At 44.1% G+C, this 20,700-nt stretch overlaps 1 pseudogene; it reads left to right on the forward strand.

The window, feature by feature from the left end:
• Positions 1-16,544, forward strand: LOC111142322 (annotated as a pseudogene).
• The last annotated feature ends 4,156 nt before the right edge of the window (positions 16,545-20,700 follow it).

A 20,700-nucleotide genomic window follows, 5' to 3' on the forward strand; every position in this document is an offset into this window, starting at 1 on the left:
ATGTGGCACCCCATGAACATCCCCAAGGAGTTGTCTGTGCACGGGGCCAGGGCTGCTTCCGGGCCAGCGTCCAGGTCTGCTGCTGAGGGCCAGGTGGTGTTGGAGTTGGCCCACTACCCCTCCTCCATCACATTTTCCAGGAAGAGGTGGGTAGGGACGGGTGGTAGGTGGGGACATTGTCGGCAATGAATGTTGGTGTTTTTGAGTGGGAGCCAAAGCATTGTGTGTTTTGGGGGGTCTGGCAGACTGCCTCCACTTAGGGAGACACACACGACAAGACTGCCACCTAAGCCTATAGCAAATTTGTTTTAACTCTGCAGGGTCAGGTGGACACTGGGGTAAGTTCCATCGTGAGGGCCAAGACTTTTTTCCCCTGGCCTGCCATCTCTAAGCAAATGAAGCAAAGGGGCTAAATGATGGGCTTCATGAAGTGGTGGTGGGGGGTGGGGGCAGAGTACTGTTTATTACCAGTCCTGTCAATCATTTCCAGAGTTCTTCCAGAGAGTTCTTTTCTTTAGATTGTCCAGTGCTGGAGTCTAGATCTTAGCTGAGGCAAGTGGGCATTCATAATGGTGGTCTAGCTTGTAGCCAGGGGAGCACAGTCAGGCCGTGGTGAGTTCCTAACTATTCGCCAAACCACTTTCCAACTGTGCTGAGACTCCTTCTTCACAGAAACTCCTGGGGCCTGAGAATAACCCAGGAGGACAAAAGCAGGAACAGAAAGGTCCAAGTCCAGAATGGCCAGCTTCGAGCAGCTCTCTAGGAACTTTTCTACCAGGAGCGGGTCCTGCCAGCACCATCTTCTTCAGGAGCCAGGTTGCCGCAGGGCTGGCTTGAGCTGGCTCCTTTTATGTTCTGTCTGATCACAGCCTGTATGTGCTTGGAAGCTTCAGTGCTGCAGGCTGTGTCCCACCTGGGGTGCGTTATCAGGGGTACTACTGCACCTGGCCTAGCGTGTGCTACAAACTTGAGGCTTGTGCTATTCGAAGCTATACAATCGTCTGAGAGACTGAATATTCATGATGGCAGCAGGGGTTGAGGGAGGCCAATGGGACAGAGCCCTAGAGGAGACCATCCCCACCCTCAACCCAAGACCTGAGCATAGCCTGGAACCTTATCGGTTCAACATTTCAGAGGTCGTATTAGGTTGCCAGATGTAGCAAATAAAAAATACAGGCCATCCCAGTAAATTTGAATTACAGCTAGGGAACAAACACTTTTTCTGTATAATTATGCCCCAGATATCGCCTGGGGTAGCCTTGTGTCAAAAATACTTGTCCTTTATCTGAAATTCAAATTTAACAGGGCACCCTGTATTTTTCTCTGACAACTCTAACCCAGGTCCCGGATGCCTCCCGAAGCTTCTCCTAAAGACAGAAGTCAAAGGAAACTCTGAGAACACTGGCTTCTTCATTTGATAATTAGCCTTTCAACCAGTTGAGAGGCTGTCCAGCAGGTGTGCTGATGGAATGAACAACTTGATGAGGAGAACCTGAATGGCCAGTTGTCACCAACCGAGGTGAGGTGACGACTGCGAAGGGGACTCTTCACACAAAAAAAGAAATGTTGTCCTTCTAGAAAACGTAAACCTTGAGGTATTTTAGCTTTATCTCAACAGCTAGCTGATGCCTCAGCAGGGAGCTGCATCAGCCCACCCCCCCCCACCGCCCCGGGGCTTCCCTTCTTTCCTTGCTTGCTCTCTTGGCCTCCAGCTGTGAGGAGGGCAAGCCCCAAATCCTCCCCTTGGGTATCCTCATCCCTCCATGCAGTATCTCCCCCAACCTGGTTACCTGAGATTCTGGGCCACAACTTGGTAGGAAAAGCAATTTATTGTTTGCATGGAGGTGAAATTCACATAGCAACAAATGCAGCATGTTAAAGTGCACGATTCCATGACTCTCAGTACATTCACAGTATTGTCTAGTTCCCAAACATTTTCCTCACCCCAAAAGAGAACCCCATTAAGCAATCTCTAGCAACTTACTTTTGGTTTCTTCAACACACGGAGCGCTCCCTGCTCGAGAGAAAAGGAGGAGGGAGCACCAATTTGCTCTACGAGCCTCATCGCATGCCTCTCATTGGTTTGTAAAACGGAAGGTTTCACAATTAGAGAGCCCCGGAAGGGGACAGGTGAGGGTCGCCGGGAAAGGGTGCAAGACAGGGCAGGGCTTCCCTGCAGAAGCTTCGAGGCTGCGAAATTATGGGAAGGGAGCCTTCCTTTTGAAAATGTGTCTTGTGAAAGATGTAAATCTGCTCACAGATCACATTCCTGGGGAAGGGAGTCAGGGCAGGGGCACCACAAAGGTGCAGAATTGGGCCTGAGCTTCCGCGTTCAGCGGGAGCAAATGACTCATTTTGGGGAGGGGCCAGGCCCTCCCCGGGACTGTCAGTCCTTTGAGGTTTCCTGATTTACAGAAGGAGTCAGTTCCTTCTCGAAGAAACCCTCGACTCTCTCCTCCCCAGAGGAACCAACCCTCCTTGTCGCGTATAAAATCTGGTGCAACTGCATTTTTGGAGACAACTGCAAGAAGTAGCAGTTGTTTTATTTTCCAGCTGGTTCCAGCTTCCTTTCTTGTTTTGCGGTCGACAGGGATGCCCAGCTTAGGCACAATCAGAAGCTTCCTCGTGTGATACAGAACCAGAAGGGGAGCCCTTGGTTCAAGATTTAGCTCAGGTATTGAGCTCATGCGAGAAAAAGAAGCAACCAAGAGGGAGATCTTCAGAGACAACTCGAGCTACCAGAGTGCACAGAGCCAAACAACCATCCACTCACCAAACCCGCGTACTGAGTGCATGTTTGCACAGGGTCCCGGACTAGAGGGATGCAAGGCAGTGGCAGGCCTTTAGGTGCTGGGTTTTCTGGACCAGGCACTGTCCAGAATGCTGCACTGATATTCACTCATTGAAATACAACAGTGTTGTAATTAGTGACATGAAAATGAGCTTGCCTTGGCGGGGGGTGGGGGGGGAGGTGTCCTCTGCGTGGTTCGCCCTCTGTCCACCAACGCCCCAGCCTTTGAGAGGAATTCAAACCCCCCTCTCCTGGGAAGTAATCACAAGACACAAAGGAGTTGCTGTCAGGACAGCAGAGACGTGGAGGAACACAAATGTGTTTACCCCTCTGTGCACAGAGCCCACCCCCCCAAGTATCTTTACCCCCTTCCCTTGCTCCCGTGGCCCACGGAGGTGAAACCACTGCCCACGCTGTCCGGCCTATGACGCTTTGCTCAGGGATCAGAGAAGTAACAGTATTCAAACAGATGCCCTCGTTAACAGAACTGGGAGAATCTCTTTGGCCCAACTGGAAGGTAACCAATCACTCTTCCTGGGTTTGGGGGATGAGAGACGTAATTATACTTTTTCCTAATAAAGAGAATTTATTAAATGTATAACAATACAACTTGATTTTATACCCTTACACAATTTCTTTCATATGAATAAATCCATAAATTTCGAAAAAGTCTTTATTGTGCCCTATAGCGGGGATCAGAAAATACAGTCCTTTTTCCTGCCACACTGTGTTTAAATACAACTGTGATCTCTCTAAACTACAGTCTATCTGAAATTATGTTTCACTTTCAAATGTACTCTTGAATGCCTCATGCTCTCACCTTGTTTCCTACCTTGGATCAGGGTATAGATGCTCTATGTGTGTGTGTGTGAGAGAGAGAGAGAAATTGAGATTCAAGTCTTTCAAGGAAGGAATAAAGAGTCTGTTCAAATTAGCTTCTCTCCCATGGCGGGACTCAGAATCACAGCACTTAGAAGAAGTGGGATAATGAGGAAGTTGCTGCTTGAGATATTCCTTCCCTGGGAAGCTTCAGGAAAGGTGAAAAGACTAATTGGCTGGTCTGGCAAGTGATTCAAGATGAGTCCAAAAGAAGGAGCCAGCTGCTGTTAGGAAGTGAATGGAAATTTACCTTCACACCGCCCCTTCCATGGTGGTGCACAGATGGGAAAAGCAGAGCCCTTAAAGAGAGAGCAAAGGCCCTTCTCGACATCCCCTGCCAAGCAGAAAGCAAAGAGGATTTGTCATTGACCCCAGGGAACAGCCTTTGCTGTCATTCCAAGATCACCTAAGGAGTTTGCCTACATTGCAAGCCTGTTAACATGAGCTTAGTGGCTTCAGGGAGTGTCCATGCAGCATAACTAGGGAAAGGGTGAGTGAAGCTTTAGTGGGAGTCAAGCAGATGGAAATAATTGGTTTAAAATACTGGACATGAGACACCCTCTAATCTGGGATGCCCTAGGGCAGTTGTGCAGGTCGTGTACTATTGAACACTAGGGGGCACCACTGACATGGAAATGGCATACCCTAAGACCAACCCCCCCACCGCCATTGGACTCCCCCCACCTACACACACCCCATCACCACCACAGCGGCAGCTCACAGCCCACACAATTCTCTCTGACAGTCCTACTCTTGACTTTTTGGAAGCTGAGCCTCCCATTCAACTTCATTCTAAGCAAGAAGCATTATTACAGTGGCAGTAACTGCTGCCCTGCATCCTCGTTTCCTCAAGGGATTGGTATTGTACATTTTTTCCACATAGAAACCTCACAGATTCAATTCATGGTGTGGGGGGGGACAGGAAATAAGGAGAAAGGCAATATAAGTTGGTAAAAAAAAATCTGAGTTCTTATAATGATATGTAATATCTTTATGCTTGAGTACATAGAGAAAATCAGGGTAGGGCTATAATTTTTTTTTTTTTAAGAACACATCTACGTAGCTTAAATGATACTGTAAATTTACTCTCTTACTTAACAAGAAGTCCTATGGCAGGACAGAAGCAAAGCTAGTTAATTCAATGCTTCAACAATGTCTAGAAAGATTTGGGTTTTTGACAAGTATCCTATGCCATTCTCACTTAGAAGGTCAGCTTTGACCCTCTGACTATCTTACCTCATGGTCACAAGATGGCAGCCATTGTTCCAGACATTCCACACAAACCTGACAACATCCTTTGGACAAAGAGTCATTTTCTGTGTGTGAGTGTGTGTTTCTGTGTAGTTATGTGTGTGTGTGTGTGTGTGTGTGTAGGTACATGTGTGTATTTTATCAGAAAGGAAAAGCTTAGTCAGAAGTACTCCATGCTAGAATACAAGTTAAGCCACTAAAACAGAAAGTCTCAAAAATATGATGGTTTAAACAAGAAAGCCTATTTATCTCTCATGTACCAATTCCCATGTAACTCTGTCTTTTTATCTTGTTACTCTGCCATGCCCTGGAGTTGTGCTCTTGCTTCAAGGTGGGTCACAAATATCACCTCCCAGTCTAAAGAAAGTGGAAAAATGAACACAGCAATCTGCTTCTTAAAAATATGATCTGGGGGGCGCCTGGGTGGCTCAGAGGGTTAAAGCCTCTGCCTTGGGCTCAGGTCATGATTCCAGGGTCCTGGGATCAAGCCCTGCATCGGGCTCTCCGCTCAGCAGGGAGCCTGCTTCTTCCTCTCTCTCTCTGCCTGCCTCTCTGCCTACTTGTAACCGCTGTCTGTCAAATAAATAAATCTTTAAAAATATAAATATATGATCCGGAAATTAGGCTCAACACTTTTTTCTCAGAGCTCATTGGCCAAAACAGTCCCCGGGCCATACCTTGCAATGAGGGAGCCTGAGAAGTACAGTGGTCAGGCAAATGCCTAGCTGACACTAGAGGACTGAAGGAACAATGACCAAGGGGAGGTGATCAATATCCCCTGCCACCCTCCCCTTGTGGATTTCTGCTCGTGCCTCATTGACCAGAATCACCTCACGTGATCAGATCTAAAGCTCTCACTGCACGAGGAATGGAACCACCACGACTGGCTTCCACCAGGGTTTCTTCACCTCAGCACTACTGACATTTTTGGACTGGACAATTCTTTATTTGGGGGGCGCTCTCCTGAGCTCTGAGGAATGTGGAGCAGCATCTCTGGGCTTTACCCACTAGATGTCAGCAGCACAACCCCCCGCCCCCACCCCAGTCTTACGACAACCGACAGTGCCTCCAGACATTGCCAAATCACATTGACTTGAAAATCACTGGTTCACATCCACTAGGATTTTACCAGGGAGCAGGAATAGGATGCTTCTTCCTTGAGTCATACTTGAACACGATGGACACAAAATCAGAGCTACTCCCACTGGAGTGATGGAGGAAATAGCAACCGACAATGTCTGCTATTGTCGATAGCACAACAAATGTCAAACAACGCTACCAATGAAGCAACAATACAACGAATGAACAAACAAGTGCTGCCAAATGAAGGTCCTGTCAGATCATCTTTAATTAAACTATTTAGTCCATATATATGTCTCGAGATCATGCCCGGGGCCAAAGCGTTCCACATAACATTCTTGGCTCTGGACATGCCATAGTAACGAAACAAAGGACAAAATCCCTGCCTTTACAGATCTTGAATTTTAGCACGTAGCTACCTGACTGTTCAAGTCCACTGAGAGGCAGTATAGCATAGTATGGAAGGAAGCACAGGCATCAGAATTCAACATTTCTGCCCCCAGATTCTGGTTCTGCCCCTTATTAGTTAGGTATGTGACCCTGGGCAAGTTACTTTTACTTTTTTTTCCCCTCTCATCTATTTTTCATTGTTCTCATGTATTAAGTGAAGGGAATAATATTACCCATTTCTCAGCATTATTTCGAGGATGTACTTCTTAGCCCAGCACGTAACCCAGAAGTATCTCTAAACAAGTATTAGCTGTGTTTTAGCAAAAGAGCATTGGACTGGGAGTCAGAAGTTTTTCATTCAACAAACATTTGTTGAGCATCTACTATGTGCTAAACTCAGTTCTAGAAACTGGGCACTCTGTCTAGTAGCTAAGACATACACTCTGTCCTTAAATGGCCTTTCAGGTTCAATACATAGTGGGGTGACACTGGGGTGTGGGAGGTAGGATGGAACCTGGGTATAGGTCTTGGTTTAATCTGGCAGTTTTCTTTCTAGCACCCAGGTCGATGCCTGGCACACAGGAAGTATTCAGTAAAATATTTGTTAAATGAAGAAATGAATGAATGTCTCTACATAGTGAGAACAAAAATCCTGACTCACAGAAATGTTTTGTAAGCTTAGAAAGTCCTATGTAAATATTGGTGAGGTCAGGAAACTTGATAATCATTTGTCATTATCAAACTAAATGATTTCTATGCAAACTGAAACTATCAAAACTTTTTCAAGTGCTTGGAAGCCATTTGGCTTCTTAAATAGATTGAAATCTTGTTTATATTATTTCCCTAGTAAACTCTTTCCCCCAGTAACTGGAAAAGTTAAACTTTAAACCAATTTGTACCCAAATCATGGCAAACATGGGCAAAATTCAAATGAATGGGATTTCACTCTATAATTTACCCGGATTTAAAATGGTTTAAAAGTTATCATGTTAAATTCATTGACTTCATCCATAAAAATACATTCAAATGTGCTTAGAACTTGTTTTGGCTGGAGATGTGGAAACAGGGAGTAATAACAAATCGTACTCTACAAATTCTAAAAATTATTGGTGACAAAATTGAGTCTGTTCTTCCAATTCGCTTATAATTATTTTACTCTGATTTTTATTATTTTTTCTTTAGAGAAGCAAGCTGTTTCCACTTAGATTACCGCTAAGGCTTCAAATGTGGTGATATTTAATATAAATCAGGGGGCACTTGCAAGGTTTGAGTGAACACAGAGGCCTAAATTAATGTCATACTGGGGGGAAGGGCTGTAGGGACCGTTACCGCAGGCTTCATTTCTCTAAAATATTTTATTTCAATCTAGACAATTCGAAAGGTAAAGGGTTTGATGACTGGCTGGGGGCAGAGGTGGAAAAAGTACCAGGTAAGTTTTACAGAGAACTAAAGTTGGCCGGAAATTGCCAGATGAGAGTCAGCTTAAAAATATAAATTTATTTACCAAGAAGGAAACTATGAAAAGATCAAAGTACCCATTCTGCCTTGTACATTCCCCCAGCTGATTCTGGGTATGACTTGCAAGACTGGGGTAACCACTACCCTCTGCACTATATTAAAACTCGGGACACTTTACATTTCCTCCTTGCTACTTTGCTTAAAATATGGGTCACTGCCCCAAGGTGCCTGGTGGTACTCAGCTTACAGCTTTGGCCGATGAGATAGGCTTTTGCATGTATGGGTGACTGCATTTCTTTTTATACTCTATAATCCATTTATGTATGTTTTTTTTTTCATTAAAAGGATGTATTGAAATAAGAAGCATTAAGTCATAATTCCAAAAAGCATTTATACAGTCAAGACAAAGAAAAAGCTAGAACAAGAGGTAAAGACACAAAAATATGTCTCATGGAGATCCTTCCTCATTAAGTCAGCTGTTAATAGTGTCTGGTTTGATTTCAGAGGCTGAGTGAGGAATTCATTGTGAATCTTAGGGACAAAGGTCTTATAAAGAATTCTTCGCCGTCGGAACTTACTATACCTAACAGACACCCCTGGGACATCCGCCCAACCCACAGCGCAGCCTTTGTGGCCATATCCTCTTCTTGGGTGGCTTCTTTATGACCCCAGCTCTCCACTGGTCTGCAGTGATGCAACTCTTGTCCCCAGGCCTTCAGACCTCAGGATGGTACAGGCTTCTTGCTGTTGTTAATCTCCTGGTATTTCTCTGTCCCTTTTCTGTACCCTTGACTGTGCTCATACCTCCATTAAACCATTAAAGTCTATATGTGTCCCACTTGTTTTCTGCAGGGACCCTGACAACCATACTCCTTGTAGATTTCCTATTGCTAAAAAAGGACCACAAAGTTGGTGGCTTTAAAAAAACTACCTCAGAGTTCTGGAAGTCAGAAGTCCAAAATGGGTTTGACTTGGCCCAAACCAAGATGTCAGCAGGGTTTCACTCTTCTGGAGGCTCTTGAGGAGAATTTTCCAGCCTCTTCAAAGCCAGCAGTGTAGCATCTTCAAGTCTCTCTTCCTCTCGCCTCTGCTTCTGTCACCATCTTGGTGTCTCTGACTCTCTCTCCTGCCTCCCTCTTTGCCTTATGAGGCCCCCTAAGCTTAGATTGGGTCCACCCAAATCATCCAGGATACTCTCTCCATCTCGAGATCCCTCATTTATGGAATCACTTTGTCATGTAATTTACTCACAGTTCCAGGGATCTGGACACGGACATGGACACCTTTGAAGGGGGTGGTGGAGGTGGAGTGTTACTCTGTCACCACACCTTCCTTCAAGGCAAAGGACTCTTCTGTTTCCTTTCTAGACATTCTGCTGCCCCACACTCCTTCACAGAACTCCATCAAATTTTATCTGTCCCATTTCCCACTCTGTCTCAATCCCGACAGATCAGATAGCATGAGGAATTAAAGAACACCTAGAGTTCCTTGGTGGTAATGGATTTTTGCATTGCTCCTCCTACACTGCGTTTACATTTACTCAAATCTCTACTGCCCCAAAGAAGGGAACAATTATGGGACTTACTGGTCTTCAGTGAAAAGATTATACTATTGGTATTTTAGAGCCCATTGAACTGTCCTTCAAAGCCCAATATAATGGTGGTCTTGTCTGGAGATGATGAAATTTTAGAGGAACAAGATCTTATTATAGTGGTTTTATATATATATATATTATAGTTAGTGGTTAAGGTTAAGCTTGGGCTCTGGATTGTTATTGTACCGTTAGCTTGGGCTCTGAATTCCAATCCAACCTGAGTTAAAATCCTTTTGCTATCATTTATTACTTTTGCAATCTTGGGTGTGTTACTTAACCTCTCTATATTAGCTAACGAGCAGGCTAAGATGCTGTAACAAAGACACCATATAGTGATTTAAAGAAGACAGAAGTTTATTTCATATTCACATAATAATCTAAAGATAGATGTAGGGTAGGCATGTACATGGCTTTGTCCCATAAGCTCATTTAGGGACCAGGTTCCCTCTATGTTTCTCTGTTCTTCTTCATCCTGTCGTCCTTGCTTTCATAGTCAAAGCTGGCTCACGACTGCCTCAGCGTTGTCCAAGCAAGGAAAAGAGGACAGAGAGAGCAAGCAGCCTCCTTTCAAGGACAGAACACTGAAACTGCAGACCTATTTCTACTCACACCCAACTGGCCAGGATTGAGTTGCGTGGCTACATCAAATTGCAAGAGAGCCTGAGAAATGTGGCCATTCTTGGGTACCCATGGGGCAGCCAGAATTCATTCGCTTCAATTACTTAATGAAAAAAAAGAGAAGATAGAAAGGCAACAATTAGGAGGCTCTGCTACATTGTCTGCAGCTCATCTACAAAATGAGAGCATAGTTTTGATGATTAAATGTAATATACGGAAAGGGATTTGAATTGTGCCCAGCATGTGGTAAGTGTTCAATGAATGCTAGTTTACAGGGGCACCTGGGTGGCTCAGTTCATTGGGCATCTGCCTTCCATTCTAGTCCTGGGATCCAGCCCTGCATCAAGGCTCCCTGCTCAGCGGCCAGCCTGCTTCTCCCTCTCCTTTTGCCTGCCCCTCCTTCTGCTTGTGCTCACTCACGTGTGCTCTCTCTCTCTGTCAAATAAATAAAATCTTTTTTAAAAAATGCTAGTTTACATTACAATACTGTACACATTCCCCCCTTCCCTCCCAGGTTTAGGTCCTAATGTCTGCTCCATGGTGAAGGCAGACCGTGAAGGATCCAAGAGTGTTGGAGGCTCATTCCACTGGGTGTGGACGGACTGGCTAGTTCAAGGTGCAAGTGTAGGAAGCACCATTTGGCATCCCACAGAGAGCCTGGCCCTAAGGTACTGAACAGTGTGTGCTGTGATGAATTCATCTCTTTATGATCGGGGAGCAGGTTCAGCCTGGAGAGGAGAGTAAGGAAGGAGAGAAGCCGAAGAGAAAAATGGTGAGAGGGACATGAATCCAATGGAGGGAAAGGAGGGGCACTAGGACCTTTCTGTGAATTTGAAAAAGACTCCCCTTCTTCAAGACATGTTACTGCCATCTGTCTCAATATTGTCACGATATACATAGCTATGCTAACATATGACTGATGCCCCCTAGAGTTGTTCAGTTACAACCTGTAAAACCAGCCCTAGAAAAGACATATAATGGTTGAGAGATGGGGGAATAACAGGAAATAAGAAAGAAGTATGTGAACAGAGATTAGAAATAAAAGTGGTATAATGGTCTGAATTGTGTCTCCCCCAAATTCATATGTTCAAGTCCTAATACCCAAAGTGACTGTATTTTGAGAAAAGGCCTGTAGAGATGTAATTAAGGTTAAAGATAGGGCCCTAATCTAATATGGGTGGTAACCTTATCAGAAGAGGAAGGAATATAGAAGCTCTTTCTCTCTGTGTGCACACGGAACCATGTGAGGACACAGTGAGAAGGTAGCCATCTACAAGCCAAGAGAGGGGCCTCACCAGAAATGAACCCCGCGGACACCTTGATCTTGAACTTCTAGCCTCCAAAACTCTTAAGAAAATGTCTATAGTTTAAGCCACCCAGTCTGTTGTATGGTAGCCTTCGCAGACTAATACAGTGAGAAAAAGAAGAAAGGTTCATCACAAGAGAGGGCAGAGATTAGAGGAAAAGGAGGGGCAGGAGAGGGAAGGCGTTCAGTTCAGGAGGGAATGTCACTGATAAAGTCTGGTGCTTTGGTTAGTCCTTATAAATGAGGCACTACTGCCACCTGGTGGCAACACACTTCTTCCATCCATCCATTCATTCATTATTGGACAAGCATCTACTGAACACCTGCTCTGTGCAAGGAAGGGTGCTAGGCAGAGGGAATAATATTAGTAAACGTTGATTAACACCTACTATGTGCTCAGCTCTGTCCGATGTGCTTTACACACAAAAAAAGATTTCACCTTCATCACAACCCACAATAATAATATAGCAATAGGGTCATTGCTATTTTACAGAGGGGGAAACTGAGATACTAAGAAATTCCGTTAAGTTAAATTCCCAAGACCCTACAGCTAATACGTTTGAAAGTGAGATCTTGAATCAGGAAGTCTAGCTCCAGAACTCTTTACAGACCCGCTCTCCTGCCCTTACAGTTTCTTCCTAAGAAAAGGTTAAAAAAAAAAAAAACAGTTTGGGGAAGTTGTGTAAAATACTAATAATTTGAAATGGCAGCATACTGCTTTATTTTTTATGGATTCTGTGTTTGACTCGTGATCAAGAATCCTCCTCTTTAGCTAAAAGAGACCACGTTCAACTGACTCAGTGTGCACCCACGGTGTCAGGGCAATGACCCAGACTGGAAGGGTTTTAAAAAATAACCCACATTCCACAGGAGCTATTTTAGCAAGAGGGAGAGAGCCGGGTAGAGAAATAAGTAGAAGAGGAAAAGCAGGAGAGACAAGAGAGAAAGAAGCTATAGAGCTGTGCTATCCAATACAACAGCCACTAATCTTTGTTCACATTTTCATTTTAATGAATTAAATTATATTAAATATTTAATTCCCCGGAGCGCTTGGGTGGCTCAGTCGGCTGAGTGGCCAATTCTTGATTTTGGCTCAGGTCATGATCTCAGGGTCATGAGATCGAGCCCTGTATCAGGCTCCACGCTCAGTGGGGAGTCTACTTGAGATTCTTTCCCTCTCCCTCTGCCTCTCCCCCCTCAAATAAATTAATAAATCTTTAAAAAAATTTTAATTCCTCCATTTACTTGCCATCAATTCATCTCGAGTGCTCAGTAGCCACTGTGGCTACGCTACCATAATGGACCACACCCAGAACATTTCCGTCATCAGAGAATGTTCCATCTGGGCTGCTGCAGATCCTTTATCCTAGAGTATGGAGCCTTCCCCATGGCTCATTCAGGTATAGGTCACCCGAGCCCACCTTGCCACTAGCTGTCTGCAGATCAGTGACCAAGCAGAAGAGCAAACAGATAATCGCCTCAGAGCAGAACAGACAGCGCCTCTTTCCCTCTGGTCCTGGGGCAGCCTGAGAGGTTGAGGCTCAGCAGGACTTGGCTCCTTTCTTAGGTGAGGAAATGGGAAGCAAAGAGGGGTCTTGTTCCCCCTTCCACGGGTCCTGGAGCCCGTTGTCAGGTGTGTTGCACATAACCACCCAGTGGGTGTCGTCTTGGCTGGTGGTTACAGAAGTCAAGGCTAACTTCACCTCCCAGTCTCGTTTTTACTCGGGGCCTTCTCTCTGAGCCGATGCTCCATCATGTTGTCCAGGAGCTGCCTGTCACCAGACGCTGACTCATCTGGGCCTCTGAACTCCTGGTCCTACCCCTAGGAAGACCTAAATGTGTTGTTTCGTAAAAGCTTTTTGTGTGTGATAATCATGCTTATTGGCTCATATGGGAGCCTCTGATTGTCCAACATTAATTTTCTAACTGTGATCATCTGGCAGAGATGGGTGATTTGGGTAGGCAATAACCACCTAGGAATATTATATCTCGTTCACTTGGCTGCTAAGAAGCTTGCTAAAACACACAGACACATAAACGCACAGAATGGGGTGGCACTCAAGCTTTAATCTGACTATGGTTCCACCTCCCTCTGTATCACTGCCTAGATCATTCTTTGTCTGCTGTCTTTTCCTTTCCTTCAATCCCACACTTCAACCTGAGACCCTTGACCACCTTTTGTACCAACTAAGTCATTAGCCTCCATAAAGGTGTCCCTGCTCTAGGCTCAGGTCCCTATAACCTACTTCTCAGCTAAATTTACCCAACAGATATTTACTGAGCATCTACTACCCTCAAAGGATTATGGTCCAGTTCACACTGGTAGAGTGGAAGATCTATAGATACATAGTAGAATACATCTACTGGTTCCTATTCCTTTGGTTGACAGTGACAGAAAACTCCAACTGGCATAGGCTGCCATAGGGAATTCATTAGCTCATCAAGTCCAAAGGCATATCTTGAATTTTGGTGGGGTGGGACCCAGAGGCTCAAACCAGTCAACTCTCACTCTCATTCCTTTCTCCCTTTCTTCAGTGTGGCTTCATCCTCCAATACACTGTGAAGAGAGAAGGCTGCCGGCAGCTCCAGACTTACAGTGGAATCATGTGTTTCTCTCCACAAGCTCCTGTCATGTCCCAGGATTCACTCTGCTTAGATCAATCTGGCTCACACGGTCGTCTCTGAACTGTGCTGTAAAGGTAGGCTCTGATCTGGCTGGTCTCAGATCACACGGACCACCCCCGAAATCAGGGAGAGGTGCATCACAGAACTGGTGACAGAGAAGGTCGACTAGAAGCTGAGTCGATTTAAAAAGCACCAAATGTCTCAAAAGAATGAATAAAACATAGTAAGAACATGGAGAAGCAGGCGCCTAACTCTGGATGTAGGTCATGGACGCCTCCAGCAGAGGTTCGACCTGAGCTGACTCTTGAACAAAAAGGGCAGAAATTTGCTGGTCAGGCGGGAGCAGGGGTGAGAATGGGAGGGACAGGATCCCAGTGGTAAGAATGGCCTGTGTGGTCCCAAAAGAGAATGACCTATGTCTTCATATTTTTGTACCAGGCAAAGAGCCTGATTCAAAGTCAGGATCTGCATCTCTAGTGTCTCATATGGATCCCAATTCTGAAACTTACTAGCTATGTAATCTTGGCTGGTTACTTAACCTTAGGTTACTTCGTTGTTGTTGTTCTTTAAAGATTTTATTTATTTGAGAAAGAGAGAGAACACAAGTGGGGAGAGGTGCAAAGGGAAAGGGAGAAGGAGCAGCAGAATCCCCACTGGGCAGGGAGCCCAATGTGCTCCTCCATCCCAGGATCCTGGGATCATGACCTGAGCTGAAGGCAGGTGCTCAACTAACTGGCCAGGTGCCCCACCTCAGGTTGCTTTGTAAATTAGGTAACCTGGAACATAAGCAGGGCAATACTTGTGCCTCAGTTTCCCCATCTGTAAAATGGGAAAAGTAATAGTACCTACCTCACAGGGTTGTTGTCAGGATTAAAAGAAGTGTATAAAATCATAAAGGTCATCTATGACAAGCCCACAGCCAACATCATACTCAATGGGGAAAAGCAGAAAGTTTTTCCTTTAAGATCAGGAACAAGACAAGATTGCCCACTCTCACCACTTTTATTCTACATCGTATCAGAATTAATATTGTTAAAATCTCCGCACTACCCAAGTCAAGCTACAGATTCAATGCAATCCCCATCAAAATTCCAATGGTATTTTTCACAGAAATAGAACAAATCATTCTAAAATTTGTATGGAACCACAAAAGGCCCAAAATAGCCAAAACAATCTTTAGAAAGAGGAACAAAGCTGGCGGCATCCCGTTCCCTGATTACAAACTGTATTCTGAAGCTGTAGCAATCAAAGTAGGAAGGGCCTGGCATGAAAACGGACATACAGCTCAATGGAACAGAATAAAGACCCCAGAAATAACCCCAAGTATATATGGTCAATTAATTTATGACAAAGGAGCCAAGAATACACAGTGGGGGAAAGGACAGTCTCTTCAATCAATGGTATTGGGGAAACCAAACAGTCACATGCAAAAGAATGAAACTGGACCATCATCTTATACCATATATTATACCAAAAATTAACTCAAAATGGATTGAAGACTCAAATGTAAGACATGAAGCCATAAGTTTCTGGAAGAAAACATAGGCAGTCAGCTCCTTGACATCAGTCTTGGTGATGATTTTTTTTTTAATTTGACACCCAAAACAAAGGCAACACAAGCAAAAATGAAGAAAAGTGGGACTACATCAAACTATAAAGCTTCTGCACAGCAAAGGAAGCCGTCACCAAAATGAAAAGGCAACCTACCAGATAGGAGAAAATATTTTTAAATCATGTATCTGAGAAGAGGTGAATACCTAAAATACATAAAGAATGACTATAACTCAATAGCAAGGACACAATCCGAATTTTAAAAATGGGCAAAGGATCTGAATACACATTTTCCCAAAGAACACATATAGATGAGCAACAGACACACGAAAAGATGGTCAAGGTCACTCACCATCAGGGAAATGCAAATCAAAATCAAATTCAAATGCAAATCAAAACCACAATAAGATATCACTTCCTGCCTGTTCAAATGGCTATTATCAAAAAGACAAGAAACAACAAGTCTTGGTGAGGAAGTGGAGAAAAGGGAACCCTTGTTCTTGAACCCTTGAACTGCTGGGAGGAATGCAAATAGGATGTCACCACTGCTGAACACAGTATGGAGGTTCCTCAAGAAATGAGAACTACCATATGGTCATTCTCTTCTCCTCCCTAGCTGCTTGAAGCTCGGCCGCCATCATGAAGGACGCAGAAACTGACCCAGACCAGGCAGTTTGTGACCAACCAACAACTTCAGAGGAAACAAATGCTCATTGATGTTCTTCACCCCAGAAAGGCAACTGTACCTGAGACAGAAATTCAGGGAAAACTAGCCAAAATGGACAAGAACATACCAGATGTCATCTTTGTATTTGGATTCAGAACCCATTTGGGTGGTGGCGAGACAACTGGCAAAGAAAAATGAACCCAGCCATAGCCCTGCAGGACATGGCCTGTGTGAGCAGGAGAAGACCTCAAGAAAACGGAGAAAGGAACGCAAGAACAGAATGAAGGCGGTCAAGGGGACTGCCACAGCCAGTGTTGGTGCTGGCAAGAAGTGAGATGGAGAGTGGACAACAGAAGGAGCAAAGATTCTGCAGTGACTTTATCTGTGGTGATCATGCAGATTTGTCACGAGAGGATTAATAAACTAAGAACTTGTAAAAAAAAAAAAAACAAAAACAGAACTACCCTATGATCCAGCAATCCCACTTCTGGGTATTTATCCAAAGAAAATGAAAACACTTAACTCGAAAAGATAGAGGCAGCTCCGTCTGCATTACAGCATTAGGTACAATAGCTGGGATGTGGAAACAACCTGAAAGTCCATCTGTGGAAGAACGGATAAAGAAAATGTTCAGGGTGTGTGCGTGTGCGTGTATGTGTGTGTGTGTGTGTGTGTGTGTGTGTGTGTGATTCAGCCATAAAAAAATAAAATCTTGCCATTTGCAACAACAGGGATGGAATTTGAGGGCATTATAATAAGTGCAGTCTGGCAGAGAACAATAAATACATACCATATGATCTCACTTATCTATGGAATTTAAAAAAAGAACCCAGGCTTATAGTTACAGAGAACAGATCAGTGTTTACCAGAGGTGGGGGTAGCAGGGGAGAGGCAGACAAAATACATGAAGAGGGTCTAAAAGTAAAAACTTCTAGTTATAAAACAAGTCATGGGAATAAAATGCACAACATGGGGGCTATAGTTAATAATTCTGTATTGAATATTTTAATTTTTCCTAAAAGAGTAGATCTTAAAAGTTTTCATCACAAGAAACAAATCTGTAGGGACGCCTGGGTGGCTCAGTGGGTTAAGCCTCTGCCTTCTGCCCAGGTCATGATCTCAGGGTCCTGGGATCGAGCTCCGCATCGGGCTCTCTGCTCGGCAAGGGAGCCTGCTTCTCCTTCTCTCTCTGCCTGCCTCTCTGCCTACTTGTGATCTCTCTCTGTCAAATAAATAAAATCTTAAAAAAAAAAAATCTGTAACTATGTACAGTGACAGATGTTAAGGAGACTAATCATGGTGCTCATTTTGCAATATATACAAATAACAAATCTTTGTTGCACACCTGAAATTAATCTGATGTTGTATGTCATACCTCAAATTTTTGTTTAGAAGTTTAAACATGCGTTCATATGTCTCAGGCATTTAGAATAGGGCCTGACCCATAGGAAACGCTTAACTAAATGATTAAATAAAACAAAATGCGTTCGTTGATTAGTGCCCGAGTTCAAAATAATGGCCTACAATTTAGTGCAACTACAGATTTGGCTCATAAAAAATCCCAACAAAAGAACAACAAAACTTTACCTTTCTCATGATCATTTATACCGATAACATTATACATCATATACTTTCCCATTCCTTCTCATACAGAAATTCCCCACTAGCCAGTCAGACTGTTGGCAAGATGTTATCCCACAGTTCCACATTTTATAGGAAATGTAGTTTCTCTTTCCGGCTTTTGTTGCCTAACATCTAATATTGCAGATTTATTTTAGCATAACGTTGCTCAATTTAGCCCACCCAGCCTCCTGAGAAAACCTGACCCAAACAACCAGGAAGAGAGACATCGAACAGGATGTACACATGACCCACTCTACTTTATGATCGTTTCTTAAATGTCAGGCTCTGAAACGGGGTCAATGGTCTTGTTATTCCTAGATTCCATGTGACATTTTCTTAATTAATTATTTCATTACTGTGTATATGTTAGGGACTTTGGCCAGATAGCCTCATTGGATTTCCTTCTTTGGAAACCCTCCAACCTCCACCCTTAAGAAACAATGACTTTTGAAATGCTCTAAGCAAAAGGAAATACATCTTATTTGCAATGTTTCGTGCAGTGGGGTGAAGAAAGGAAGTCAGAAGCTAAGGCTTGTGGTGAGATCAGAGGTCAAGGCCATGCTCAAAAAGGATGTGCTCTGGGGTCACACTCCTCCCCAGCTCTGTTTGTTCTAAGCTAGTGACTTGAGCGAATTACTTATTTATCAGAACCTTGGCTTCTTCCTTTGCAAATTGGGGTAAAAATAATGCCTACCTCATGGTAGTAGCCAGCCCCCCAAAAAGCCTCCTGATATTCGTGTCTTTGTGTATTCCCTCCTACTGTATCAGGGTCGGTCCGGGGGGACCAGTCAATTATGAGAAGTGATCATATGTCCCTTTCAAAGCTCAGTTAAAGCTGCAAAGATAACTTTCTGGGGCGGGGGTGGGGGGAGCTATTTCTTCCCCTCCTAGGGGACAGAAAGCCCTGATGAATCCCCACTCTGATCACCGGGCCGGGGTGGCATGGACACCCCCAGGGCACATAAGCCTCTCGGGTAAAATGTGATGGATTCATTCTCTGGAAATACATCTAGGGTTTCCAGAAGTGTGAGCTTTTTTCCTGCATTTGCCTTTGGTATCTGACTAGATCTTCACCATTAACGTCTTTGGAATTACTGTTCCTTTCGATTACCATGCAAACTTCCAAAGGGGGAAAGAGGCGTACATGCAGGCAGTCATTTGGGTACAGGCAGAAAATATTAAATCTCTAGTTTTGTTTATGTAAGAGGTTGGCTTTGCAAGAGATGACTTGTGAGATGTAATCATAAACAACTATACTTCATTCTTCTACTTTCCCTTTAACTTTTATCAGTGAGCTGGCATTTCCTTTGCTCAGGGCCAAAGCCCTCTGCAGGCTCATGACTTTTCTGGGCACCCAGGTAATTCAAAGTTCTATGGTCATGTTTCACAAATTGCAGCCTCAATGCCTAAGGTACAATGTAAGTACGAGTGAGCAAAGGAAAATGGCAGAACGAATGATTTTGTTCCAGATAAGGTGGCCAAATTGATTTAACAAACAAAACGAAACAATGATGACCAAATCAAATCTGACAGGGAGGTAGCTCCCTGCCATGCAAAGCAAAATTATTATTTTTTTTTTTAAAGATTTTATCTATTTATTTGACAGAGAGATCACAAGCAGGCAGAGAGGCAGGCAGAGAGAGGAGGAAGCAGGCTCCCTGCCGAGCAGAGAGCCCCATGCGGGGCTCGATCCCAGGACTCCGAGATCACGACCCGAGCCGAAGGCAGCGGCCCAACCCACTGAGCCACCCAGGCGCCCCGCAAAGCAAAATTATTAAAATGGTTATTTAAAATTCAGGATTTATATTCACTATCATTGACAATGACCCCTCCTCTCAATGTATCTTGTGCCATGAGATATTCATTAATTACATTAGCACATAGTAGAGGATTTATAAACAAGCAAAAAAAAAAAAAACCCAACCCCACATTTATTGAGGGTGTACCCCTCAGTTTGTTTGTTTGTTTTTTTAAGATTTTATTTATCTATTTGACAGACAGAGACCACAAGTAGGCAGAGAGGCAGGCAGAGAGAGAGAGAGTGAGTGGAGGAAATAGGCTTCCTGCTGATCAGAGAGCCCGATGCAGGGCTTGATTTGGGGCTCAATCCCAGGACTCTGGGATCATGACCTGAGCCAAAGGCAGAGGTTTTAACCCACTGAGCCACCTAGGTGCCCCCACCCCTCAGCTTTTATGGATACCGGTTGGCAATTAAAAAAACGAGACTCCTGCTTTATGTTTCCATGCAAGCTTCACTGCTTCCAGAAAGATGCCCACAGACCTTTCCATTGAACTCCTACAGCTCTTGTGGACAGGCCTGCCTCAATACACTTCAATGATTCAGTCTCCCACTTTGCTCTCTCCCGGTTTCATTTTATGGTTTTCATTTGCCCAGGAAGGTTATGAACTTCCCAAGGACAAGCCAACATCCATGCTACTTGCTACCCACAAAAGGGTTCTGATCATACCACAGAGGTGTATTATCGTCCACTAGGAGTTCCACTTTCTTTTGGCCTAGAGTTGGGGAATTATAAAATTATCCTAGCCCAAGAAAGACAAGGGGTGGAGAGTAGGCGTCGGTGTGGGGGGGAAGGGAGGAGAAGGAAAAATTTTTTTAAAGCTCCAAAGAATGTGGATGATTTGCTCTGTTTGATTCCTTCAAGAGCAGAAAAAAGCCAAAGCTATCACAAGAGATCACGTAATTTCTAATTTTCTATTATTCTAGTTAATCTATTATTCTATTCTATTATTCTATTATTATATGATTCTTCTAGGACATAAAGAGGAAGCATTTGAGGACCAAGAAATTGTGAAAATCTGGAAACCCAAGCTCTCTTCAACAAAGCAATAACCTCAGGCTCCACAGG

Source organism: Enhydra lutris, unplaced genomic scaffold (genome assembly GCF_002288905.1).
Source record: "Enhydra lutris kenyoni isolate GAN:26980312 unplaced genomic scaffold, ASM228890v2 scaffoldscaffold7, whole genome shotgun sequence".
In the NCBI taxonomy this organism is placed as follows: domain Eukaryota; kingdom Metazoa; phylum Chordata; class Mammalia; order Carnivora; family Mustelidae; genus Enhydra; species Enhydra lutris.